Raw genomic sequence first — 26,296 nt, forward strand, 5'->3', positions numbered from 1 at the left:
GTATTCCAGGGGGGGCTCAGGGTGAGACCCCTGGAGAAGGTGATATCTAAGCTGAGTCCAGCGCTTGGAGCAGGGATTCGCCAGGTGAAGGCGGTTACAGTGAGGGGATAATCCCAGGTTGGATGTCCTCATGGCCCAAGGCAGGAAAGAGTCTGTCTGATTCTCACAGTTCTACACAGGTAATTTATTTTAGTTCAGGATATCTCCCAGAGAAGCTTAGAGTTGACAGGAAACTACAGTTTAGTTTTAAAATTTCTCATACACAAGTACACAAAAATCTCTCAAGTATTCCGATGTAGAAGATGGAAAGGGAAGTAGGTGTTGCCACCAAGTCTGGAGAATGGGAGTTGGAAGGAATTTTCTCTCTCTCCCCTACCCCGCCCCCCTGCCTTGTTTGAGTTCAGGTCATTAGTGCTCTCTCCAAGAATGTAGGCTTTTATTCCTGGGTTTCCAATTCTTACAACTGATCTTACTAAACCTGTCAAAACGTCAAGTATTAACTGCATATTCCTTTGGCTTCCACTGTGTTTCTTAGTCTGTGTTCTTGACGACAGTCCATTTGACCGGGCCCCGGGGGCAGGGGAGGGGGGCAGGGGTGTGCCTGTTGCAGGGATGAGTGGTGGACATGGGATAAGAGACTAAACAAAGTCTTCCAGGGCCTTCTGGTTCTTTCACCGGATCATTCTTTGGAGTGGGCATTAGATTCAGAGGAAGGAATATTTGCAGAGTAATCAATAGCATGTCGCTTGGGAGGAGTGACCAATGAGAAGAAGCTGGTCTTTCAGCTCTCCTAGGACCAACTTTGACACCACTTTCCCTGGGCTCTTGTTCAGAATTCCTTTCACTGGACGTGGATGTTGGAAAGTTCCAGTTCCAGGCTAATCCACTCCTACCCATACCCCTGTGATGAGGAGACCACACCCTCAGGTCAGCTGCTGACTAGCAAAATATCTTAGGATTCATACATTCATGTGCCTATTTACACATAGGTTTACTCCACAAAGATTTACTGGATACCTACCATAAGCACAGTACTGTAAAGAAAGGGAGGAAAATGGAAAGTTTTATTCTTAATTAAAAATAACAGCAGGTTTCTCAGCCCTAGTACTGTTGCTATTGACATTTTGGATGGGATAATCCTTCACTTGAGGGGCGGGGGGCTGTCCTGTGCTTTGTAGGATGTTTAGCTGTACGGCTGGCCCTCTACCGCTGTGATAGATGCTGGTAGCCCCCCTCCCCACGGTTGGGACTACCAAAAATATATGCAGACATTGTCAAATGTCCCTTGGGGGTCATAATAGCTCATGGTTGAGAATCACTGGCCTACAGTGTCAGGCACCATCCTAGACACTTCATTTACATTTTCTCATTCAATTTTCCCTCCCAATTAGCCCTTAAGGAATATGGTTTGGATATGAGAACAGGAAATGTTAGATGACTTATCCAGAGTCCCATGGGTAATAATGATGGGATTTAGACTTTAAATCTAGGTCTTTCTGATTCCACTACATCCCCAGACTGACATTCAACACTCAGTGCTAACCCCCTAGAGGAACTCAAGATGTGGTTGGAAAGATGTGATGTGTTACAGACATGTTCACTGGAGAAGAGGTGGCGGTGGGCTGGGGGGCTCAGGGAACTCAGCCTGCAGAGATCAGAATGTTCTTTGCACATTTGTGCGTAATCCTTGGACTGAAGCAGTCATTTTGTATTAAGGAACAGCAGGAGGTAAGATTTGTGCAGGTAGCATCGGACAGCAGTTAACATCAAGTATTGCAGATGGAATCTGTTTAAGTTCCAGCTTCTCTACTTACTAGTTACATGACCATGAGTTAACTAGGTAATCTTTCAGCCCAGTTCTGTTGCCTATAAAACGGGTTGATAATAATAGTAAACATGCTTAAGATTATAATCAGGATATGAGTCAATACATAAAGGGCTTAGAACAAGACTCAGCATCCAGTGAGTGCTCAGTAGATGCTTGCTAGTTAGCTCTTGATTCTGCCTGACTTCAAATAGAGTTGAGAGTCTGTAGTGTACATAATGGAAGCGTTCGAATCCGGGTCTGCAAAGATGGTCCATAGGTACTGCGGTCCACCTTCCTGTGTCCAGAGCAAGACCACCAGCTGGTATCTTTGGATCAAACACCAGTCTCTGGTTCCACCAGCTGTTTCCAGAGTACCAGCATCAAATGGTCCAACTCCTGGGTGGGAGCCTTGGGTTTGAAGCCTCCCACCCAGGAGCCTCTTTCCAACAGAGTTTCAGAGGGGGAAAGAGGCAGCCTGGGCATCTGTTCAGACACTCATTCACTCATTCATTCATTCATTCGATCCTTGTTTACCAAATACCTTTTTTATTCTGGGCCGCATGTTTCTATTAACTACATCTGGAACACTAGTAAGTCACCACCCTGCCCATGTGTTGGCTGAAAGTTTACTGGTAGAATTGTCATTGTTTAGTTTTAAGACAATTCAAAGTTATTTCTGTGGCTCGGGTTAAAAACCTGAGGTTTCTTCCCGTGCTTTGCTTGGTATCACTGCTGGCCTTTGTATGTATTTATAGAGATCTGTTAGGCCCTGGATGTGGTTGGGGATCTCCTGGGAATTTCCTCTTTCTTCCTCTCTCCAGCTTTTATAGCTACATAAGGTTTAAATCTGTTAGCAAACACTTGGATAATTATGCCCCTCTCTGTTTATAGACTAGGGATAAATTGTCCTAATGGGAAAATATCTGTCCTTTGGAGTAATTTGCATCAAGGCTTTTAATTTTTTGTTTGTGTGTGGTTCGTTTGCCTTTCTAAAAATCATTTTGATGTCTGTTTCACTCATGAATCATCCATTGTTGATATACAACAGCACTCAATAAACCCCATTACAGATCTTTCCTTGATCTGAAAGTAGTTGACTTTGGAAAAATATGTGACCCATCCATATGCTTTCTCATGGATGCTGAATTAAAGGAAACAGTTGGATTTTGAGCTCTTAGGGAACATCTGATAAGAGGCCTTTAGAAATGACCCACCAGAGCCTTGACCACCAGCATGCTGGAAACCCTCAACTTAGTCCAGTCTCAAAACACCACAGTCATAATGCACTTGTAGTCGTCAATACTCATAGAAGACCTACTATATGCAGGGTTAGCGATGAACAGCCAAGTGTTTCTAATTAATGAAATGCACGTGAACCTTGATTGGATCCTTCAGCTTTGTAGGAAATACCGGTGCCTGCTTTTGGTCAGAAGGAGAGTCAGTCCTCCCTCTGTTGTGCTGGAAGAACTGCGGCATTCCCCAGGCACTGGAAACCTGTGGAAGTCTTGGTTTTTGATCATTTGGGGTCACCGAGCACAAATGCTTCTTTGTGCAGTGTTTCTTCCCTCCTAAGAGCTGAAAATGCTTAATGATGGGAGGCAGTGGTGTGAGGTCGAGCACACCCTTTGAGACAGACTACATGGGTTTGAATTGGGATTGCACCACTTACTGGCTGTGTTACTTAACCGCGTTGTGACTCAGTTTCCTTGGGTTAGAATAAGGGTAATAATTAATGCTACTTTGCAGGGCTACTGCAAAAAAAAATAAATGAGAAATAATCTACATAAAGTAGTTAGCACAGTGCCCAACATAATTATAGTAAGAGCTTAATAATTCATAGCTATTATTATTATCATTATTAGCTAATATTTGTGTGCCAACTACACAAAAAAGCAATGCTGCCTAGACCCAGAAACTATGTAGAAGAGTGAATCTATAAAATATATTTATCATCTACTCAGTGCCTGAAGTTGGACATGCTCTTAGAGATACCCATCCCAACAAACGAAGATCCAGTGGGATATGGGCCCATGTTTGGGTGCAGCCTTGTAACCTCATGGCGCCTTGTTTGTGAATTAGGGGACGTGGGCACTCAGGATCTTTGCTCCTGCATGCAGTGGAGAACTGAGGAACACTGTCGCTCTAGAAGGGGTGAAAGACATTCTCCAGCCTGGCTTCTGCCTGACCATGCAAGACTGGCACTTATGGTGGAGTCAGACGGGTGAACATCTCACTCACAGTGATGCCAATGTCAATATCAAGTCAGTTACCATTACACCAAGCAAGGGTTCTTTATGTCTAACCCAAATTTTAATCTTGCCTTCGAGTTTCTTACCTATTCTGTCTTCTGTAGAGATGAGGAACAGCTGGTCGGCATCCTCTTTATAATAACCCTTCAAATGGGAGACGGCTACATTTGCCTTTAAGCACTTTTTTACTGTAGACTAAACAACTCCAAATCCTTTAACCTTCCCTCATAGGTTCTACTTTCTGTCTCTTTAATCATTTAGGTTCTCTTTTGGAACCTTTCCAATGTCTCCACATCTCCCTTAAAACAAGGGGCCTCAGGCTGGACATACCCCGCTAAGAAGAGTCTGCTGCCAAATTCTTTTTTGTGGGAAAGGCACCTCTCTTGCGTGTCAAACTCCCACTCACGCGAATTCACCCTAGTATCGGGTGGCCTCTTTCTTATCAGCACACTTGCAGATTCCTAGTCTAGTAGCTGCATGGTCTGCTGGGACCCTCAGTCTTTGTCAGGTTTTCTCCACGCTAGATATTAAACCCATTTGTGCCTGTCAGATTGACCATCACCCCCCAGCATGCTGCTTCTGACATTAGCCATCAATGCTGAACTCGAAAGTGTTTTTAATGAGCCATTTCCTTCATGTGTTGAATCCACTTTGGAGTCTCCGGACGTATCGACAATTCCCACACAAATTAATTTTATCTTTAGACTCTGGGTGTGCGCACAGCAATTTGAAGTATTATTTAAACCAGACCCAGTATAAAATTGGAGGCCACGTTTTAAGTGCCCCTTTGTTTGCTGAGCCATTGATCTCTTTTCCAGGCAGCAGCAAGACCCGGTGAGGGAAAATACAGACCAGATCACATCTTTCTGGCCTGCTGATGAGAATGTCATATGCATTCAAGGCTTTCCTGAAATTAAGATCTTCTACAGATGTGGTTACACTTTAATTCCCAGCACATATGCACCCTAAAATGAACTTAGGCAACAAAGTTGGTGGGGGGACATGAAATACTTATTTGCATATGCTTAAAATAGCATTGGTTTGCACATCATCAATTGCACACCAGGTTGAAGGAGGAGGGAAAGTTAGAAGCATGCAGAAACTGGCTGTGGAGAAAGCAGTGAGGAAGAAAAGGAGTACCTCTGAGATTATTAGAAAATCATTGAATTTGAACTTAACCCCCATAAGACTTAGGTGCCCAGATGCTTCATAAGAAACACGTTAATGCCTTCATCAGCACTGCCAGCTCAGGGCAGGAAAGAAGGACAAGGGAATGGGGAGGACCTAACATTCACGGAGACCCTCATACTCTCTGTAAGGCAGACACTTCCTATTCGAGATTTCTGATGCACTTGGCCTTTCCGATGCACCTGGCCTTTCCGCAGTCATCAGCCTAACCTGCTTTGCCCCAGGAACTGCGGGGTTTTGAGGACGGGCCTGTAGAGCATGCTCTCACGGGGCACATGTAGTGTCCGCCCTACTCCACGTGTCAGGGCTGGCTGCAACACCCACCCCTCTTCGAGATACACTTTATCTGGGGGTTTTGTTTCCGCCCAGCACTTCCCAAGGAGGACGGTCAGCGCGGATTCCTGCCTGTTTCCTGGTTTGCTCATGTGCCAACCTGCAGGAAGCAACTGGGGGTAATTCCAGGACTGATGATTACGATGATTACTTGCCAGCCGCTCTGCGCTCTGCGAGCTGCTTCTGAGAGAGGGCAGGTGGCCAGGCGGGTCTTGCCGTGGGTTGGCCCCACCCAGGCTCTAATTATCCACTCTGATGGCAGTAATGGGACTGGAAACTGAAGGCTTCTTTTGCCTCTTCCTTTTATAATTAATTGCTTCGAGCTCCACCAGATCTGTTTGTTGCAAAGCTAATTTACTTCCCAGGGCTGCTGGATACCTGGGAGGAGAACTGTAGCTTAGAGGCATAGAGTTGGAGAATGGGACAAGGCAAGGTTCCTGTATGAACCCCAAGGGTGAGTTGTGTGCACCTGTCTGCAGGTCCCTGCGGGCGCAAGGCTTCAGTTTGTGCCATGGGGGGGGGGGGGAGAGTCCTCTTCTCCTCTAGTCCCGCCCACTCCCCCCCATAGCTCCCACCTGGATCCCTCTCCCAAGCCAGGTGAAAATGCGTTGTGAGCACAAGTCCCTTAATGGTTTGAGGTCTGGCACAGCGACGCCTTTACTTTTCAACAAGTGTTCAAGTAGAAAAATGGGGCGAAATACAGGTGAAGTTTTGAAAAGCAACCCCTTCGTGCAATGAAATGTGGGGGGCAATTCCTCCTGTCTCTGCCTGGCCCCCACCCACCGCAGCTCTAAGAAAAGCAAACACTCTTTTCCTGCCTTATTTGTCTTCCCATTAATATAAGACAGGAAGCCCTCAGTGGGTGTGATGTAAACAATCGAGGCCGAGGGTCGGGCTTCCTCATCAGTTTGCAGCTGGAGGGAGGGCTGCGCGGCCCAGGCCCATTCATGCCTCTGGGGGGGGGGGGGATGACTTGTTGACTGAACCCCAAGAAGACAGGAGGGGCGCGGAGCCGGAGAAGGTATAAAGGAAATGCTTAAGTTGTGCAGTCACCGGCGATTGTAATTCAGCAGTGGTGAATTTGGTTACTCCAGCAGAAAGAATCTAACTGGAGATTTCTGGAAAGTTTCCCGACATCCTGGCCGGTGTGATGGTTGTGGTTCGAGGTTGGGGCTCTCTCCACCCATGCCACCCCCCATCCCCCACCCCACCCCACCCCCACCCCCACCCCCAGGGAAAACCCATGCTGCTGCTGATTATGAAACGGAGCAGTTATGAAATGAATTGATGTGGGGGGGTGGAGCTTCTTGCGGCGGCTGGAAGGAGACCTTGGGACCCCGCGAGGGTGTCTGGGTGGGGCGTTTTCTGCTTCCAACCTGCTCCCAGTTACCAGTGGAAGCTGCTGAGCACTGGATGTGGACTAAGTGTCTGCATCTACAGCCCCAAACTGCTCGAGACCCTCCCCGGGGCGGTTTCCTGTTCCCAGCGAGGAGGCGAGGGGAGTGACCGGGGAAGGGGTTCTGGAATGCTGTGGAGTTTTGACAAGTGAGCAGGGGAGTGACGAGCCGAGCTGGGATTCCATTTCAGCCTCTGCACAACCTCCACGACCGGGGCTGCAGGAGGGAGGAGGGCTGCTCCCACCGACCGGAGCGGGCCGGGAGGAGCCTTCGGGAACCCCGGCAGGAACCGGGTTCCGGGAGGGCAGCCCCGAGGCGTGCGCTGGGGCCGCGTCCCACGAGGGGAGCCCGCCCGGAGCAGGTGATTAGGGTCAGGCTCGCCCCGGGCGCGGAGCCCCGCCCAGCCCCGGAGGATTTACTCCGGCCCCGCCGCGCTCTCTCGGCGGGGACTCCGCGGGACGCGTCGGAGAGGAGACCCCGATGGTGACTTCAAAACTGGAGGTAGGGATGTGCTTCAGCACGCAGGAACCTGGGGCTTCTGCATCCCACCGCGCTGGGGCGCAGCGCGAAGCCGGATCCGCGGAGGTGGGAAGGGAGCCACAGCCTCAGAGAAACGCTGCCGCCTCCCGCCGCGGGCCTCCGCTTGAGTCATCTCGCGGATCACTCGGGTTTCTTGTTTTTGACTCGGATTTGCGTGTCGGGAGACGGTTTGTGTTCCCTGGGAGGAGTGACCGAGCTGCAACTAGCTGGCTTGTCAACGGCGAGACGGAAGGAGGCGCGCTGAGTGTGTGTGACGCCGGGGAGGGAGGGGGGGCCTTGGAGTGGGGGACACGAGGGACAAGGCGGGAGGGGCCCCGACCACGGTTCCTTAAGACCCCGGTATAGGAGATGCTGTTGGAGCCCCAGACGGGAACGTGGGGTGGGGGGCGCGGTTCCGGGAACCCAGCGTCTGTTCCACTGCCGGATGCCGAGCTCCTCGCGGGGCTGGGCGAGCGGGGAGAGCTCTGGGGCGGGGCAAAGCCGCGTCTTCCACCAGCTGGAACAGTTTATGACCCCCTCGCGAGGTCACGGTCTCCTTTGGGGACGGACCTCTGCCCCCAAGCTACTAAACAATCTGCTTGGGAAACTCCCCCACCACTGATTCATAAAATGTTTTGTTTGTAGTATCCACAAATCAAAGATCTTAAAGATGAAGGATGTTTAGAAAGAGAATGGCATTTTCTGTGATGTTGCTCCTCTCCAGTAGGCAGTTCGTAAATACCAGGAGGGAAATTAAGTCGATGATGCCTCAGGATGTGGGGTTAGGAGGAGGTAACTACAGCTGTGATCCTGGGAAACGTTTCTGGGGGCAAAGATTCTGAGAATGTAAACAGTGAATGATCTTCATCACAGTGAACGTCAGGCTGAGTTTGATTTTGATAAGAGTGATGGCATGAACTCCATTAATAATAAGATTGAAGTATCTTTCAATACGCAGCATGCAGTCATTTTGGACTTGGCACTTCGAAATTCGCTTTGCCTATGAATTGAAAAGGAAGGTGTAAGGAGATGGTTCTAGCCCACTATGTTACTCTGGCTATAAAATACTCCTTAACCTGTAGGTGTACTGTGGCTCTTCCCCCCCCCCCGCCCCCTGAAATTTTAATGACATTGAAAAGATACAGGACCTACCCAGTGGACTGCCTTCAGGATCTCTAGCCATTGTCCCTACTAGGGGACAGCCCTGAGGACCCATGGGGAGGGTAGGCTTTGGGAGCCGAGGTCAGTGTCAGGTTCTAAAAGAAAGTAAGTTCTCAGAGTGGGCCACGTAGGGAAGAAACACATAGGACTTTCCAGGGAAAGCGACTAGGGAAACCCCGGGTGGACTAGATTTCAGGCTTGCTCCAGCTCTCTCCGCCTGGAGCTACTCAAGCCCGCACTGCGGGGGGCGTAATTGAGGGGATAGAGGCAACTGCTCCCTGATGGGGGGAGTGAAGGGAAGACGGTGCAAGGGGCAGCAAGGTTTCCCAGAGCTGCTTTTCACGCTGCCTTCTCACGCTGTAAAGTGCCCACGCCGGGCTCAGAGCTTCCTTTAATCCTGTTGTAACTCCAGGCAGGTCACGCTCCCTTGGGAACACCTTCCTTGAAGGGAAATAGTGACCCACCGTGACCTGTTCCGTGGGACGTGGAGTTCTCCTTTCCCCTACTCAGCCACGTGCTCAGCCCTGCCTTCTTTTTTTAAATTGAGTTTTAATTATAGTTGACATACAGTATTAGTTTCGGGTGTACAACATAGTGATTAGACATTTATATGCCTCATGAAGCGATCACCCAGATAAGTCTAGGACACTCGCCGGGCACCACACGTAGTCATTACAGAATTAGGGACTGTGTTCCCTGTGCTGTACTTGACATTCCTGTGACTGTTTTTGTAATTGGCAATTTGCACTTCTTAATTCCCTTTCCGTTTTTTTCCCCCCAAGCCCCTCCCATCTGGTGACCCGCAGTTATCTATGAGTTTGTTTTGTTTTCAGTTTCTTTGTTTTAGATTCCACAGATAAGTGAAATCCTTTGGTGCCTGTCTTCCTCCCTCTGACTTATTTCACTGAGCATAATGCTCTCTAGGTCCGCGCATGTCACTGCAAATCAGTCCTTCCTTCTTCAACTCTTCTGTTCCCCAGAGTTTCCCCCGGGAACCTTCGCTGCCTTGGAGAAGTGGGTTCTCCAGGGTGCTCCTCGGGAACCTCCTCCTGATCCTCGCTTGGGTTCTCCTTCTGGAACCTGACTTGTAGCGGAGCTGCCCTTCATTCTTTATCAACACTGTACCTACACGGTGTGTAAGGAAAACATCAAATGTTTCCACAAGGTTCATAACTAGAAACATCAGTCACGCACCTCATCAGCCTCAGCTGCCATATATTCCAGAGACCACTTTCAAATCTTCCTATGTCTGTCTTAACAGCAAGTGCTTCCTGGTTCTTCTGCTGCTCCGCCCTCATCCTGGACTCTTCCTCATCCTCCCCTTGGAGATTCAGACTGTCTCTGTCTCCTGTGGTGTCTCCTATTTTCTGAAACCCCATGCCTTCCTCTTTCCCTTGTCTCTCTCTCTCTCTCTCTCTCTCTCTCTCTCTCTCTCAAAAAACACATATTCCAGAAGTTCCTGAGAAAGAGCACCTGGGAGATCAGTTCTGTGCTATCTGTTAAGTTTGACTGATAGTTCGAGGGGGTGTTGACTCTACACTGGAAGCCCCTCCTTCTCGGAATTTGGAAAGCACTGCTCTCCCAGGTTCCACGTCACTGTCGAGATGTCTGATTTCATTCTCACTCCTGATGCTTTGAAGTACAACGTAGTTATTCCCCCTCTCGGAATGCTTGTCCTTCGTACTGTCCTTTCCCCCTGTAATGAAATTTCATTAGAGCGTGCCTGGTTGTGAGGCTTTTTTCATCCATTCCAGCTGGCTTTCAATGGCCCCTTTCAATCTGGAAACTCATTCCACTTTTCTGGAATTAAAAAAAATAAAAATCTTCCCTTCCGGAACACCTATTAAACTAGAAGGGTGCCCTCATGGGCTGAATCTCTGATTTTCTTTTTCTCTTGTATTTTTCTACCTCATTTTAAAAAATTCTACTTCCTGTGAAATTTCCTCATTTTATCTTTTAACACATATATTGAATGTTCATGTCTACTAGCAAATTTCTAATTTCCAGGAGCTCTTTAAAAATATCTAAATTTTCTTAGTCTAACATCCTGTTGTTGTTTTACAGAGAAAATGCTTTTCAGCTCTCCACGCAGGTCAACGACAGCTTCTTTGAAGCATTGCTCCACTCCCTGCGTGGTTTCTTGTCAGTGTTTTTCCTTTGTTTTTGTTTCTGACTCTTGCACGTTGAAGTCCATCCTCAAATGTCTGCTGGTCCTGGACCAATCACTGGGCCGCTAGCAGGAAGGTCTGCGTGCATGGATGGGGCTTGTCCCCGGGAGTAGTCCCTCCTTACCAAGAAGACCACGCAGAGCAGCGTTTCAGAACCCGCAACTATGCCTGCCACCCAGGGAACCTTTCGTGCGTGTTTGCCCAGTAACGAATGATGCGCCATCTTTCTAGGGCCCAGGTGACTGTAATGTGCGGCTGGCCCTGAGCACTCCTGCTGCAGGATTCTCCTGCCGAGAGGTTTTATTGGAGGACTCCCACCTGTTGGTGGAAGGGCCTTCCTCGCGGAGGAAACTGACCAGGGGAAGAGAAACCCTCCCACACTGCAGGGAATCGGTGGGTGGTGGCTTTCTGCGGGCCATATGCGGGAAGGAGACCTGGAGTCTACATTTGGTATGGAGACTTTCTCTTATTCCCCTTTGTAAAGCGGCACCTGGTCCCTCAGCTGCACATGGTATCTCTGATTCAGCAGCGGAGCGGACAGGTTGCAGAATGCAGTCATTTTGGCGCTAGGATGGAGAAGAGGGCATCCCAGGGCCTGACAGCTTCAAGCACTCTCAGCCAGTCCTCCTGCGTTCAGGGGGCCTGTGCCCCCAATTCCGGAGGCTCTCTGGAGCTCTGTGGTATGAATCCCAGCCTGCTTCCAGGCTTCATGCACATGGCTGTGCTAGGTTTCAGCTTTCTCCCGTCTGCTAAGTCAGTTACCACTGGTTTGACTGCCTGCCAGCTTCCAAAATGTTGTTGCAATCATTGTTTCTTCTGTTCTCTTTGAGAGTTGAGTGAGCCCTTCCCCCTATACTTCAGAAAATTCCTATACTCTCATTTCAGTCCATCCCAGTTATTGGCAACTGGGTCTTCTTGCCTGGTGCCCCCCAACTCTGCCCTGGAACCCCCTCTCCATCCTGACCTCTGTGTGTATACCCTTGCAAGTGCCCACTTGGGACGAAAATGCAAGTGGACCAGATTGTATTGTCATCTCATTAGTAATCATTACAGATGCCCAGGCCGGGCATAGAGTAGCTAGTGAACATTCATGCTAGGTATGCTACTGTCTTCTCCAGTGGTCGTCAGTTGTGCTTCTTCGTGTGGGGGGCGTATCGGGCAGAGGCATTTCTGAATGTGTTTGATGCTAACTCTTCCCACAATTCTGTGGGAAGGAGGGGGAGGGGTAACAGGGGAAGGAAGGGGAAGGGTCCTCAAGGAACATGTATACAGAACCAAGGGGGGACAAAGCCAAAGGGGGGTAGGATGGAAAGTGGTGGCAGGAAAATGCAGACGACTGCGCTTGAACAATCAATAAATTAATTAATTCTATGTGAAAAGAATTCTAATAAAAAGAATAACTGCGCAGCACACTAACCTCGTAGAAATAGGCACACGTTCCTCCCTGTCTTCGGTCCTCACCGGAAGCCCGTCAGGTGCTTCACAGGTCCTTGGGTCTCAGACGCCTCTGTCCCGAAATGCTCAGCCCGCTCCCGCCGCGGTCCTTCCACTCCACACCCCGGGGACACGTGTAGAAAAGAGCGTTCGAGCCACGTCTGGGCACTGAGGTGTGGAGGAAAGTCTCTCGTGGAGCTCCTAAGGAAGGTTTGCTCCTTACTGAGAAAAAGACCCCAAAAAACCAGTGAGCCCGTTGCTTTCTCGGCCTGCTGCTGTCGAGAACTGCCAGAGGAGCCTTGCCTCCAGCCTTACTTAGGCTGGAGCGGGCTTGCCGGAGAGAGCCGGTCCCCGCCGGTCATGGACAAGCCGGGCTCGAGGAGCCTCACCCTTCCTCTGCACTTCCCATCGTGTGAGATGGTTAATTTCCTCCCTGTTCGAGCCACTTTGGATCTGGACTTGGTATCATTTGCTACCAAACCGAGGCAGGTGGATATTTGTTAACGCGTGGTCTCATCCCCAAACAGAGTAAAGGCAGGCCGGGGGCTCGGCTTCCTGAAGATCTGGGCTGCCGGTTTCCTCCTTCCTCGCTTCGCTGCCTGCTTTCCAGGCAGATGAAAGTAATTTTATTCTCTCTTCCAACTTCAAAGGGAGGAATAACTATGGAGACATTTCGAGAGACAAAGAGGATTCCTCCGCTCTGGAGATCGCTAACCAGTCCCAGTGAGAGGACGTCCCGGGGTTGTCACGAAAGGGAAGCCTGTTCTTAAAATGACAACTAACGCTCCTTCTAGCTGATGAAAAGCCAGGGACTGGCTTTCACTCCCTTCTGTGATCTCGGAGGCTGGCCAGTCGGCCTGCACGCTTGGCCTTGCTTCCTCCGAGGTCCATCCTTTGTCTGTGTGCATCCCAGCCTTTGGGAAGCTTCGAAGATGAAATAAACTCAGGAAGTGCTCAGTGGTGTCAGGAAGACCGGCATGTGGGAGAAAGTACTCTGTCCATTCCTGTTTTCCCCAGTCGAACTCACGTGGCCATGACACACTCTCTCTGCTTTTATGAATAGGAGGTCCTCCGGATCTCTTCCATTCCCAGTGAAGTGGTAGCCGAAAAGAAAGCCCTTCATTGCACTTAGCATCATACCATCACTTTTCTGGTTGCATCTGTGTCTCCTACTAAACCAAGGCAGCAAGCACAGGTACTTCAAATTGTGGCATAGCTACAATTTATTGAGCACTTCCTGCTTGCCGGGTATAAGGTTTCCATGGATGAGCTTAGCTCATGCTCACAGTGGTCCGATGAAGAAGGTGCTATTCGTTTCCCTGTTTGATGACGGAGATCGCTGGAAGCACACAGCATTTGGGAAATTGCTCAAGGCTGCCCATCTTTTGAGCGGTGGAGCAGAGACTCAAATGCTGGCAGTCTGGTTCTGAGCCCGTCCTGTGCTAAGTGACATGTATGCTATAGAACTAATTCATCATTGTAGCTTGGATACCCTTACGCCATTTGTAGTATCCAATGGGGATTCCAATATTATTGTGACCGAATAAACACAAGGATTTTTTCATCTCTTTACTGACTCATTAGTTTTTTTAAAGATTTTATTTATTTATTTTTAGAGAGGGGAGGGAGAGAGAGAGAGAGAGAAACATCAATGTGCGGTTGCTGGGGGCCATGGCCTGCAACCCAGGCATGTGCCCTGACTGGGAATCGAACCTGCGATGCTTTGGTTCGCAGCCCACGCTCAATCCACTGAGCTATGCCAGCCAGGGCTGACTCATTAATTTTAATGGCAGCATAGTTGCCCATAGAGAGTCCAAGGACCGTAATTTGTGTAACCATTGCCCCAGGATCGGACAGTTAAGTAGTTTGGACTAGACTCGCTGAGACTGGGACCGTCCGGAGAAACCGCAGGTGTGTGGTCACTAACTGGGAGATGACCACGAGATGTTTCTTCAGCCCTCCTCCACCCCCTTCCCCGCCATCTGTGGGAGCCAGCCACCCTGACCCCCGTCCAGTCTTGGGTTCCTGTTGCTGCCAGCAGAACTTGGCATAAATCTAGATCCGGTCCAGCGGCTTGATGGCTCTAGGAACTCGGTCCAAGGGTCCCTGTTAAAGGTTAAGCATTCGCTGGCAAGGAATCGCAGTCTGGAATGCGGATTCCTGAAACGTCGCCTGCCCGTGCGCTGTTTTCCAGGTGGTTTCTCGTAACATGTCACTTCGCACTTTGGAATCCAAGGATAACGTATCTGACTCTTTTCGTTCGTTAAGATTTTGGCTGACCTCCGGGATTCTTGTTTTAATTGCCAATTGATAGAAAATATATGTGGAAGAATGTGTCAGCGTGCAAAGCTTGGAATTTGTTTTACCTTTGGAGACGGTGGGACAGGTGGGGAGAGGGGGCGAAGGAAGCCGTTAGGAGACAGTTGTGTCCGGCGGAGGCTGTCTCGGCGGTCTCGCTTGTCACCCCCGATGCAAACAAGCACACCGTGTCTCAGGCAATACGGTCCCTCTGTAGAAGTTACTTACAGGTCAAGAAGTTTCCGCTTTTATAAAATAAATTATCTGGGATATCCTAGAAGGTCCTGATATTTAAATTGTGATTAATTCTATGGTAAAACCCTTTTGTAGAACAAATAATCTTTTTTTGAAAAGCCAAAGACATACTCTCCCAAATACACCGCCAATGTACATGCGTGTACGTATAATGCATAAGTGTGTGTGTTTTCTCCTTCCTCCTCCTCCTTCCCAACTTGTCCTCATCCTCTGTACCAAGAACAGACTTCTGTGAACCACGGCATCTGGCCTCCCTTTGTCCTGTTTCTGGTTGGGTTCAGCCAGTGGGAGACACAGGCGGATCTCAAGGCAGGAGATAGTGTTGGAGTATTTGTCCTCCTTACCACTGCCCCCCAATCCTTTGCTAAGGTTCCCACGAGGGCTGATTTCTTCTCAGCCCTTGATGGGCAGTTAGTTCCCCTTCACGCCTCCTCCCCGGCCTTTCTGACCCAGAGGAAGTGCGAGCTTTCCAGCTGCAGCTAGCCCGAGGGTGCTTCGTCCTACCTGCGCCTCTGGGATGGTCCCTGCGTGAACCTCTCGAGGCCAGTGCTTTTGAGGGTGCCTTCTGTGTTTGCTGCTGGGCCCCAGGCTGGCACATGTAGGTCCTTCTCTCCGTCATGTAAAACCTTCATCGTCAGGTCTGCCTCTGAAAGGCCTGTTGCATATGCTTCAGTCCGTCCGAATTTGAACTGTCTCTCCTCCTGTTGGAGAGTTGTCTTCTTATTGTTGTATCTTTTGTCTTTTCCGTTAGATTACTAGTCTTGGGGGGGGTGGGGGGTGGGCAGGGGTGTGGGTTATTCTGCCCTCTGCCTACAATGCCCAGTACAAATCACCCTCGGAGATGTTGCAGGTTCTGTTCCAGACCAGTGACAGGTTCGCGGGAAAGCGAGTATCACAATAAAGTGAGTCGTGTGACATGTTTGGTTTCCCAGGGCACTGTGCACTAACTGCATGTTCACACTGGGCTGTCGTCTGTTGAGTGTACAATCGATAGCATGCTGTCTAAAAAAATAATGTAAATACCTTCACCAAAAACTATTTTACTGCTAAAAAGTGCTAACCATCATCTGAGCCTTCAAGTCACAATGTTTTTTTGCTGGTGGAGAGTCTTGCCTTCAATGTGGGCAAACACGGTGTCTGAGCAGCACAGTACACAGGGTGCCTGCGCACTGACACACAGACCCAACGACACGTGGCAACTCTCGGGGTAAAATGACAACATAAAAATAGAAGTGCGTGTGCGTATGTGGTATGCATGTGTGTATAATGCATCTGTGACTTGATTTTTTTCAGTGACCTTTATCTGTGTCCTTACCAGCATCGGCCCATTAATTTAAGCAGTAAATAGTTACCAAGTGCCAATTCTTAGGTGACGCTTTGTGCTAGGTGTTTGGGTTAATGTTTTTATCAGTGCTCATAAAGGAGGGTTATTAGGAACTGAGCTAATAGAATTATCAAGCCAGAAGGAATCTCAGAGCGTGTGTAATTAATTGAGGCTCATCATTTTAGGTGGCACTCAGGCAGAAGCGTTTGGTGCTTTTCTCTGGGGCACAGCTGGTGGATGGGATGGGTGGAGCCAGAGCGTGGTGCCCCAACTCTGCATGGGGGTCCTCGCCCATCTCCCTTCGGTCCCACCGCCTGGTCATCTCATAGGTGCTTTCTGGTGAAACTAACCTCCGCAAGGTACCCTTGAGAAAGCCTCCCTGCTGCGCCTTATTGCTTCCTTTTGTGTTGCAAATGCAAACCACACAGTCATGCTCTGAGCTCACCAAAAGGCCTAATAGGATGCAGAAGGTGGCTCCTGACCACACGTAGGCTGCTGCGGTTATGAGAGCAAGAGTCTCGGCCTCTTCTGCAGAAGTGTGATCTCCAAGTCGGGCCGGGGCTGCTTGCAGACTTCCCTGGAGGTGGGGGGTGTTTGCTGATGGCCACTGCTCCTGTGACCACGGTCCTGTGTGAGCTCATTTAGCACAAGGACCAGAGGACAAGGTGTTCCCTACAAAACCAAAACATTTGCTCCACTAATTCACAGCTTCAGGTTGGTTTAAAATAACAAGGAGAAAAGCCTCTCCTAAATGAGCAGCAGCAACGCAGATTGGCCCAGGTCTGCGTGTGACACTGTGAATGTCAGCAATTAGTGTTCCTCCAATTCTTTCACATGCGCACGTCAGCCTTGCAGAGTGATAAATTGGTACCCCTTACCTGTGAGCCTTAGGCTCAGAAGAAAAAGGAAGGTAGATAGTATCTTTATGGAGAGGCTGCTATTGGTCAGGCTTTGTGCCTGGGCCGTAAACCAAAGGATCTCACACCCAGACAGCTGCGTGTTACGCCCACTGAACAGAACTGGAAACTGAGGCTCAGAAGGGCCATCGCATACCCAGAATTGCAGAGCTGAGTGCACAGGGGGTGTATCACATTCTCAGTTCTGTCTGACTCCACAAACAAACTTTGTGAGTGAAGTAATGACATCCCAACCCAGCTGGTCCACCTTCTTGCGATAAATGACTCGGGGAAAGTTAGCTAGCTTCTCTGCCTTGGTTTTCGCCACTGTGAAGTGTGGATAAGGTGCATCACTCCCTCTTGGGTTAGTGCTGCAGACTGAGGGAGTGCCCATAAGGTCCTCGTTATGGTGCGGGGCACGTAAGCCCTTAGCTCCTGGGCCATTCGAGCTGGGTTTGCTGCTTCTCCTTCCTGGACACGCTTGTCCGCTGTCAACTTCCCTGGGTTGTTTCCACAGTCATCAGATGAGGCTTGGGTTAAAGGTCAGTCTTCATAAGGGAGAAACACCCAAGGAGAACAAGGCAAACTCCCATCTTTCCTGTTCAAACTGTCGAACTTCCACAAGGGTTGGGTCTGTGTGTTACTTCAGGGCATCACCCACTGCACTCTGCTGGCGAGAACCTAGGCGTGGTCAGCGGCCCTGGAGGTAGCTTTTCTGAATGAGCCAGATTCCAGCGGTGTTCCCTCAGTTCCTGCCGCTTGGTTCGTGACTCACAGTCCCTGTTACAAAGGGAAACTCAATTGTTTTCTGCTACATTATGCACAACACTCTTAGAATACTACTTCACCTCTGGCACTTCTGGTCACCGTGTGTGTGTGTGTGTGTGTGTGTGTGTGTGTGTGTGTTGGGGGAGGTCCCCCCTCCCCAAACAGTGCTGGGACACCCGCTGGGTGTCCCCCAGTGCAGTTCAGACACTGTCTACCTGGGGAGAGGGTCAGATCCCACAGGTTAAAAGCTCAGCCCCACAAGACTGCTCCCCACCCCCACACACACTTCAGATGCCAATCAAAAGTCCAAGCCACCACCTCTGCTTCTGACCAACGGGCTAAGTACAGTATTTTGCCGTGTATAATGCGTACCACGTGCACGTTACACACGGAATTATTATACCCATGGTAGGTAATCATTATACCCATGTATAATATATACCTTTATTTTTCCCTCAGAAATTTGGGCAAAGATGTGCGCATTATATACAGCAAAATACCGGGTAGGTTCCCATGCCCCCTCCTATTAATTAATAGGATTAATTAACAGGGTTCAATGAGTTTGCTAGAGTAGCTCACAGAACTCAGGAACGCAGTTTGCTGAGCAGATTAATGATTTATTATGAAAGGATACAACTCAGGGACAGCTAGGTGGCAGGTGCACGGGGCAAGGTGTGGGGATGGGGGCACAGCCTCTCCATGTGCTCACCTGCCCGGAAGCTCTGGAACCCCGTCCTTCTGGGGTTGTCTGGAGGGTTCACCCCAGTGGCATGGTGGGTGGAACCACTCTCCAGCCCCTCTCCCCTCCCCGGAGGTGGAGGGGTAGGATTGAAAGTCTCAGCCTCTAATCTGCCTGGGCCCCCTGGCAACCAGCCCGCATCCAAAGAGCCACCCTGTTATCATCCTCCGGTGTGATTGAAAGGGGCTTGTTATGAGCAAAAAAAAAACACATCCATTTCACCTTTATTGCTCTGTAGCTATTTCTGGAACTAAATATTACTGGGTTGGCCAAAAAGTCCATTTATATTTTTTTCCAATAAAATAAAAGACACATTTTTCTTTTTCACCAGTAACTTTATTGAGTTGGATATTTTGAGTGTGTCGGCTATCTCCTGCTATTGACTTCTAGTGGGCAGAGGCCAGGGGTGCTGCTGAACATCTTCTAGTGCATAAGACAGCCCCACAGCAAAGAATTATTCGGCCAGAATGTCAATAGGACCAAGAAACTTCGCAAACCACTTTTGATACGTTCGATCAGTCACAGCAGCTTCTCCATGCACTACACAAATTGTTTGCCTTTCAGTTACGTTTTTATCTTTCTTGAAATAATAGAGCATAATATGCCAGAAATGTGTATATTCTTCCATCTTCAATATTAAAATGACTGCACAAAAATTCACCGATTTTGATAAGTTTTTTTAAAAAAGCACGCTGCTATGAGAACTGTCACACCACAGTTGGACAAAGTTAAAGACAACTAAGCACTACTAGGGCCATCACACGGAAAAAACATAACAGACTCTGTGGCCCACCCGATGCAAGGAAAGATGCCCCGTGGCTCTTCTGCAGGGAATGACGAGGGCTTTAGGAGCTCTGAGCCAGGAGCAGTGGACCAGGACCGAACACATACTTCTTATCGGAATCACAGTGTCAGTCACACTGTTGATGTGTGCTCATGGCCACTGTCGTCGTCCCCTCCCGCTTCGGCTGCAGGGAGCACCTTTCGCAGCTCCCTCTGCTCTTCCTCACTGCCTTCTCCAGAGGGGCTCTGAGGACTCTCTGAGTCTCTCCCTGCTGCCCTGGGTGGCTCTCGGGCCGGTGGTGCCCTCCGGCAGTACTGGAGCTGAGCCCAGGACCTGGCTGCCGGGGCATCCGTGGGCAGAGAGAGGGTGAGTCTCAGCCCCTCTTCAAGGTGGGCTGAGACCGTGGGGGGGGGGGTGTGACTCTCCCTGTCACAGATGCTCTCTGGCTGCCACTGTACAGGCCGCACAGCCCAGCGGCACACACACTGTTATGTTTAATCCTCCCCTGAGGACATGTCTCTAGTGATTTTCACAGACGAAAGGGGCAGAGAATATCAGTCGGTTGCCTCTCCTATTCACCCTGACTGGGATAGTGGGGGGCAGCTGTGGAACTGAACCCACAACCCAGGTATGTGCCCCCATGGGGAACTGAACCTGCAACCTTTTGGTTTATAGAACGACGTTCCAACCAACTGAGTGACCCAGCGAGGGCGGCATAAATTATTTTTAAAAGAAGAAGGAAGGAAGACAAGACAGAAAGCCATCGGCCCCCCAGCCTGGCTCGTGTGGCAGCAGCCATCTGTCCTGTGGCAGAGACACCTGTTCCTGGGTCCTCTGGACCCAGCGTTTGGGATTCCCCAGGCTCCCCAACTCCACCCTGAGAAAGTCCCCTTAGGGTCTGGGTCATGTTGCCAGGGCGGCCTGCTGGGGGTGGGGAGGCAGATGGGAGGAAATGCGGGGAATGACGTCACACAGTTCACCTCCCAGGCCCAAATATAAGGCACAGTCCCCGCACCCCACCCTGAAAAAAGTTATCAGAAATGAGCAGGTTGTCGTATGTTTAGGTCCTGACCTCTCCTGCCGTGAGAGGATCTTACAGTGGCTTTATTTGGAACATCTGCATATTATTTAGGGAACACACATTAGCCTGAAAGGACCTTAGTCATTTCTGGCTTTGGATGTGTGTAGAGGTCAACTGAGGAAATCACATTTAAAAAAAAAAAAACATCTAGTAATATTCCTGGGCATCTGACCTCACAGTAACAAGTGTTGGGTTTCTTTATAAACAAGACTTTTAAAAGATTATTTAAAAATGGAACAAGTTGAGAATGTTATCCAAATAGCTGAAGTAGCAGTGAAGAGGACATGTTCTGGGAAACTCGGAAAGTGGCTGCGATCACAGGACAGCTGTCAGGTGAAGACTCGGGACAGACGTTTCCCCGGATCAGGGGTGGGAGGAAGCAAGAAATGCTTCTAAATTAGTGTTCAATTATATGATGCTTAGATAATACATGTGTATATAATATTTGTGCACATATAAGTATGTATATTGCTACACTAATATCCTAAATAGCTTAAAGTAAATATTTTAAATGTTATTTTTTAAAAGATTTTATTTATTTGTTTTTAGAAAGAGGGGAAGGGAGGGAGAAAGAGAGGGAGAGAAACATCAATGTGTGGTTGCCTCTCGCACCCCCAACTGGGGACCTGGCCCACAACCCAGGCATGTGCCCTGACTGGGACTCAAACCGGCAGCCTTTCGGTTTGCAGGTCAGCACTCAATCCACTGAGCCACACCAGCCAGGGCTAAATGTTATGTTTTAAGTATCTTAGAATGTTTGCATCTCAGGCTATAGATTCTTTCATTTCCATCATTTATATTTATTTAACCAAATTCCCCCACCTCCCCTAATTTTTTTTAGCTCTTCTGATTGGAGCAGTAGGGGTCACTTATATATGAGGTGATCTTATGATCCAGCTAAGATGTCCCTTGTCCATCTCTAACTCCTTAGAAAATGCAAACTGATGTCAGAAAAGTATTTCTACAGTGTATGTGGCTGTCACCTTGAATCATTGCTTCAGTAACTCCTTTTTTGTTTCTTTCTTGAACTTTCTGCTTTGCAAATGTCAAACCAAAAATAAAATGAACAGAAATGCAAAATATTAAAGTGACTCCAATAAATTTTCTCTACAACCAGTAAGGGGTCTGAACTGAGAAGAGAGGGGCACCAACTTCTATCCGGGGGTCCTTACCCCCAGACACACGGGGCGCCTGGAAATGTCACGGGCAGATTGAGAGCAGTGTGGGCCCTTGTACAAAGTGGCGCCCTTGACCCTGGGATAACAGCGTGAGCCGCGCACCGGGTCCGTCTGGGCGGCGGGAGTCTGGAGCGCAATCCGTCTTGGGCAGCCTGTCAGCTCGTGGCTTTGCTGAAGCAAACAAGGAGAGTGTCCCTCAGGAAGAACCACAGGCACGGGAAGGCCGGCCCTCCCTCCTCCAGCCCGTCGGCAGCCTCCACATGGGAGTGTGGACGTGTGCCCTCCCCACGGAGCATCTGGCCAGCAAGGACTCGCAGGCCAACAGGGAAATTTCCACTCCGAAATACACATCTCCGACAAGAAGCGGCTGACTGAAGAGCTTGTATCTTCTCAGGAGATACATTTTCCTAGAAAACAAACACAAGGTGGGTTTGATCTCAGCACGTCAACATGAACCGGCCTATCACGGTCCCCCACCCCCCAAAGCAGGCTTTTCTGTCCTCTTGAATGTTGCAGAATGTATGGACCATTTTAGCTGCCGAGAAACCATGGCTGCCCCGAGACTTGCAGCATTGGTATTGGTCAGGGTTCCCCAGAGAAACACAATGGTGGGGGTATATAAGTAGGTGGGGTGGGGCACTTATTTTAGGAACTCAGCTCACACCCTCGTGGGGTAGCAAGTCCGAAATCCGAGGGCAAGCCAGCGGGCTGGAAGCCAGACTGGGTGTCTCGGTGGCTGTCCTGAGGACCATTCCTGCTTTAGGAAACCTCAGTCTGTTTTCTCTCACAGCCTTCAACTGATTGGGTGAGGCCCACCCACGGTAGAGAGGGTTCATCTTCACAAAAAGTCTACTGATTTAAATGTTAATCACATCTAAGAAATATTATACCTTCACAGCAACATCAAGACTGGTGTTAACACGTCATCTGGGCACCAGAGACTAGCCAAGTTGGCACATAAAATTAACTATCACAGTTGGGATCCCTAACTGTATGTATTTGACTTTTCTGCTTTTCTTCTTTGTTTCAAAGTAAATAAGAAGATAAGTAATAAACAAGTACTCTGCAAGTTGATAGGAAAATTTAATGAAGAAATTCTAGATTTAATATTTGAATTTTGCGAATTCTCTCTTTGAAAACTGAAAAGACATAGAAAATGCAAAAACAATCTAACAAACATCTATATCTCTGCCACTCAAAATTGATAGCCGCTGGTATTTTGGCATATTTGCCTTTAAGGTTGGGTTGAAACAAAACATTCATGGTAACTGAAGTTCCCCTCAGCCCCTTCCCCACCTCCCTCCAGCTTAGTGCGCACCCATCCAGACGAAGCGCTAGCTGTTGACAGACTACCATTTATTCATAGCTGAACACGTGCATCTTTGTGTTTTAATCAACATAGATGGTACCGTATTATGTCTTACTTTGTATACATTTTTTGTTTTGGAGAAAAAATTGTGCAGTATCAAAAATGTTAGTGGAGTCATTCATTTTAACTGCTTTTTTTTGGCTTAAGAAAATTTTCTATCCTGTATTTTTCCTCTGGTAATTGTTCCTATTTAGGTGGGATTTGTTGGGGGGCGGTTTGCATCTATGTGGAAAGTATAGGATTTGATCCTCACTCTAAAGAGAAAACCCAGTTAAAGGGGATTAAAATAAACTTCAAATGGATTATTACAAACCAGGCGCAGGGAGCAGCGTGCCTTTGCCCACGTGCATGTACGGTCCGTGTGCATGTCACGTTCGTGTATGGTCCCTGAACACATGCAGCTCGGCCTCGGGGCTCCTCACTCCCCCCGACCCTCGTTCTCGTCCTGCATCAGTGTCACGGGGTCTCAATGCCCGCAGCTTTCCGATGCATTTTGTTACTTGATGAGGTGTGTCCACCCTCTTTGCCTTTGTTATTCCAAGTTGTCTTAGCCCTTCTTAGCCCTCTGTTTTCCCAATAACTATTGCAACATTGTTCACACAGCCCAAAATTCTTGCAGAGATCTCTTTGAAATTTCACTCAACTTACTGATGCCTTGGGGAATGCTGACATCTTTACAATGTTGTCTTCCCTTCCCATAAACAAGGCTCATCCCTCCATTATTCCAAATCTTCTCTTGCGCCCTGTGGTGTAGTTTTATAATATCTTCCTAATGTTGTTGTTAGACTTTTGCCTGTGTACTTTATAGATTGGGTTACTAAGGAAGCCATTTTTTTTTACAATGCTATTCTCTATTTGATGACTGCTGTTGGAAAGGAATACTATGGATCTTCAGATTTGGGTTTTGGTTCCCAGCAGTCTTGCAGCATCCTCCTATTAATTCTGATTGTTTGGAGGTTTGTCTTGATCATTAAATGTAACAGACCGACTGCAGGTTTTCAGTCCTGTTTTGAGTTACAGGCTTTTGAGGTACGTTGTCACCCACAGTTACACAAAGGGCCCTAAGGGTGATGGATGGAACACAGGAGGCGCTGACTCTGGTGCTGGGCTGTGTGCAGGGAACAGAAACATACAGACAGACAGTGGGACACCAGTTCTGGGTGGTGACCAGGTGTGGCCTCGCATCGACTCTTACACAATTTCCATTTGCATGCAGGCGGTCGGATTCTGACGCCAGGCTGCCCAGGTTCCTCCATTACTGCATCTGCATGACCTCAGGATCCACCCGGGCCCCAGGTTTTGAAAAAAGGGAGGCAGTGGTTAATATCTATTCATGGGGAGGTGTGAGGCTTCATCGAATTGCCGTATGCACCTGCTAATTTGAGCTTTCGATAAATGTTATGAATTATTACGAGATATCACTACTGCCTGTTATAATCTCGGGTATTTTGACATCTTTCTGATGGGAAGCATAGGATTAGTAATAGCTTAGACTTATTAGTGTTTCGCCAGAAAGTCGACCTTTTCTCTTTCACGGTTTGTTTTAAAATGCTGTGCTGTGTTCCTTAGGATCATATCACTTCCGATAAGACCATGTCTAGCACCCTAGGTCAGAAAGAAAGTGGTTTTGCAGAAGTTGCTTTACAGACTTTGCTGAAAGTCTTGTTTTTGTTCGTAGGGATGCTAGCTAGGGCTCCCACCTTCTGTGCTAGCAGATGGATACACCGGAGTCCAGAGCTTTGACGTGGTCTGTACTTAGTGTTATGAGCTCGGGGAGAAAATGCGATGGTTGTGACTCAGAGCCCAGCAAGTGCCCCAGACTTAACACGTGCACATTGCTCAGCGCTGGTGGGCACGGAACCGTGGGACAGACAGCCCGGCTGCAGAGGAAGCTTCCGTGGCCCGTGCTTCCCATAGTGGGTTGTTTTTTTGTTTTTGTTTTTGTTTTGGTCCTGAACAACTAGCTCCATCCTTTCTCAGCGTCCTCACCAACCTTCCTAGCGTCCCAGAATTTTGCCACAAAGCACTGTTTTCCTCTCTGTCTGACCCGCAGAAGAACATAGACGATCTCGAGACCCCTGAGCGACATAGCGTGCTGCAAGGTTTCGGGGCCTTTAGTGGATGAGTGGCCTCGGCTTACTTTGGAATTGGGTAGAGATGGTGAACCCTGTGTTTAAATATCTGTGACCATACACCCCACCGTGGGCCGCCGGTAACTGCGTAGACGTGGCGCTGCGCAGTGATGAAGGCGGGCGGGAGCTGGGCTGTGACTTTGACACGATCGTGCGGACCCACTGGTGGGTTCTAAGTCCTGTTGGCGGTGCTGGTGTGCTCAGATGGGCATGAAGAATTGAAACTTCTCCTCCAGTATGACCCAACAGGTCGTCCTACACTGTATTTTTTGTAGTGAACGCAGGCTGGATCGAGAGCAACTCCAGTCATTCCCGAAAGCTTTCCTCTGGGTCCCTTCTTTGCAGGAGGTGGCGAGCACCCAGGGTTCTTCTGAGAAGGGTCGCGTCACTGCTGGCGGGAGGCACGCCCGGCTTGCTGACCTGTGGGTCTTTCACGCCCCCTTTTCGGTTGTCCTCTCCTTCCCTTTCCTCCTCCCCTCTGCAGCATTCAGAGATCGGTGAGGACTGGGGTTTTTTTTTTCTCTTTTCAAAGCCGACTTTAAAATGTTCTTCTGCTTAGCACGTTCCTTGTTCATCGGCAGTATCTTTGTCAGATAAAGAAAATCTTCCCGTCCTCCACCCAAGGTGAAAAGAAGGGCACCTTCAGGGACCAGCCTGACCTGTGTGAGACAGATAAGCCCCTCAGTCTGATTTCACTCTGCAGGAGGCCAGCTCCGAGGAGGCTGCGCCCACGGTCTCCCGCAACGCCCGACCGTTGGAAGACCAGAGTGACGATGGGCGTTTTGGTTTATGCTTTATCTTCAAACCCAGAAGGTTTTTTCCTGTGTAGGCCAATTTGAAGACATGGGTTTTTCTGTTTGTGTTTACATCCTTCGGGATGAGTCACAGCCCAGGACACACGAGTTGTCAGTTCACCCGTGTGCTGGGGCCTTGCCTTGCGGCGGCAGCCGCCACCTCCGAGTGCAGAGAGGAAGCAGACCTGTCCGAAGTCCTACGAAGAGAATGTTTGCTCCTCGTGGCTTTTCCAGAGTGGCTTTAGGCCGCATCCTCCTGAAGAGAGATCAGAATCCGATCTGTAGGAATCCTGTTTTGATTGGCTGTTGGGTGTTTGCAGGCCTGTAACTGAACACCAGTGTGTGAAATGGTTATTGTTCCCCAGCTAGGGCGGGCCTGGGCCAGGAGACATTCTTTGTGATCTGCCTGGGGAGCCGAGGGA

At 49.0% G+C, this 26,296-nt stretch overlaps 1 protein-coding gene across 5 annotated transcripts in view; it reads left to right on the forward strand.

The window, feature by feature from the left end:
- Nucleotides 1-26,296, forward strand: part of PDZD2 (PDZ domain containing 2) — a 325,503-nt gene that overhangs the window by 143,438 nt on the left and 155,769 nt on the right. Inside the window, exon 1 of one of the 5 annotated variants that reach the window (XM_045847732.1) lies at nt 7,091-7,475. The exons of the other annotated variants lie outside the window; for them this stretch is intronic. The gene's annotated coding sequence lies outside the window, so the exon portion shown is untranslated. Of the gene's footprint in view, nt 1-7,090; nt 7,476-26,296 lie in introns of those variants that run through there. 5 annotated transcript variants of the gene reach the window in all.

This window comes from Phyllostomus hastatus, unplaced genomic scaffold (assembly GCF_019186645.2).
Source record: "Phyllostomus hastatus isolate PE091 unplaced genomic scaffold, TTU_PhHast_1.1 phas_contig_58, whole genome shotgun sequence".
Taxonomy (NCBI): Eukaryota; Metazoa; Chordata; class Mammalia; order Chiroptera; family Phyllostomidae; genus Phyllostomus; species Phyllostomus hastatus.